This window comes from Sinocyclocheilus anshuiensis, unplaced genomic scaffold (genome assembly GCF_001515605.1).
Source record: "Sinocyclocheilus anshuiensis isolate Anshui unplaced genomic scaffold, SAMN03320099.WGS_v1.1 scaffold1328, whole genome shotgun sequence".
Classification (NCBI taxonomy): Eukaryota; Metazoa; Chordata; class Actinopteri; order Cypriniformes; family Cyprinidae; genus Sinocyclocheilus; species Sinocyclocheilus anshuiensis.
In genome coordinates this window covers 893,376-894,953 of record NW_015548192.1, presented here as the reverse complement: position 1 = coordinate 894,953, position 1,578 = coordinate 893,376, and the positions used below count along the sequence as shown (strand labels likewise).

The following is a 1,578-nucleotide window of genomic DNA, read 5'->3' as shown; positions in this document are numbered from 1 at the left end:
GAAGTTTTTAGCAATGCATATTACTAATCAAAAATTACGTTTTGATATATTTACGGTAGGAAATGTACAAAATCTCTTCATGAAACATGATCTTTACTTAATATCCTAATATCCTAACTCCAGGAGGATAGCCCATCATTTCAGCGACAGTATATATATATAGTTATTCATGATATTAATTATATACCAAACTGTCCAAATTACCATTACCTTATTGTAAGAAATAAAATAAAATAAAAATTGTAAAGTATTTATATATGTAATGAGAATCTAATAAGAATCATGAAAAAATCAACAGTAAAATGTTTGGAATTTTATAAACATTACACATAATATGCTTAATTTTCTTACTAATAAAATTTAAATTATAATTTATTTCTAAATTATTTCTAAATTTTGGGGTAAAATAAGTAAGAAGAACTTATGGAAATTAAAGTGTGTAATGCATTTAAATACATTTACCTTTTCACTTTCGATGTCCAACATTTTCTGCTGTAATGCTGATTTGGTGACTTCAATTTGCTCTAACCACTGGACACAAGAGACGTCAAAATACAGAAACATGAAACAGTCATTAAAACAGCATGAAATAATAATAATACTTTTTAAATTTTTTTTTTATTTTTAAAAATACCTTCTCGGCTAATGTTAATACTGTTCTGGCATGAATAACCACAACTTGCTCTTCGTTGGTCAGATTCTGTTCGTGTCATCCAATGAAAAGATGAGACATCAGTGACAGAGATATAGTATGCATGTGTACCAAACACACCCAGGCATGTGTAAACACACACGTTTACATATGAAATCAACATACACTTACGGCGTTATCCCCCAGAATATCCAGTTTCTTCATCAGCTCTGTGATCACAATGTCCTGTGGTGTGAGAAAGACTTTAATTGAGAGATATTAAACCACAAATTCTCCTCCAGACATCAGCAGATTAGATCTGTGCTGGATCACTGACAGTCTGTTACGTGTTTGGACTGATATCAGTTCCATCTGAAAAACTACATTGAAAACTGTGCCGAAAAACCAAAAGTTGTCACTATAAGAATCTGCTGTTTATTTGAAAAGGCACACCATATCTGTATTTAAAATGTGTTACAATGTAGAACTTAGTATAATATAAAAATATTTATTTTAAAAGATTTGAGTAAAACAAATTTTTTTTTAAATAAGGTTAAATCATTATTTAATAAAATATAAAACAATATTTATATAAAATGTGTTATATGTAGGATAATATAAAAATAATTATTTTAAAAGATTTAATGAGTAAAATAATTATGAAAACATAATAAAGTAGCAACATTAAATCATTTTTAATAAAAAAAAACTACATAAAGTAAAAAGGCACAAAATATGTAAAATGTTACAAAACAATGTAACATAATATGAAATTAAAATAATAATAAAAAAATATGAATGAATTAAAAAAAACTATTGAATTTGTACCACAGTATCACTGAGACAACTTGCCCCAACCTGATCGTTCATTATTAAAGTGCCCCTATTATGGATTTTTGAAAATTACCTTTCATGCAGTGTGTAACACAGCTCTAAGTGAATGAAAA

The 1,578-nt window shown here is 27.2% G+C and overlaps 1 long non-coding RNA gene across 1 annotated transcript; it reads right to left on the bottom strand.

The window, feature by feature from the left end:
• Positions 1 to 461: 461 nt before the first annotated feature.
• On the bottom strand, positions 462 to 877 carry LOC107653118 (uncharacterized). The gene is made up of 3 exons (XR_001630186.1): positions 824 to 877; positions 635 to 700; positions 462 to 531 (listed from the first exon to the last, which is right to left on the bottom strand). It is a non-coding gene; the product is annotated as an uncharacterized LOC107653118 (long non-coding RNA).
• Positions 878 to 1,578: the final 701 nt, after the last annotated feature.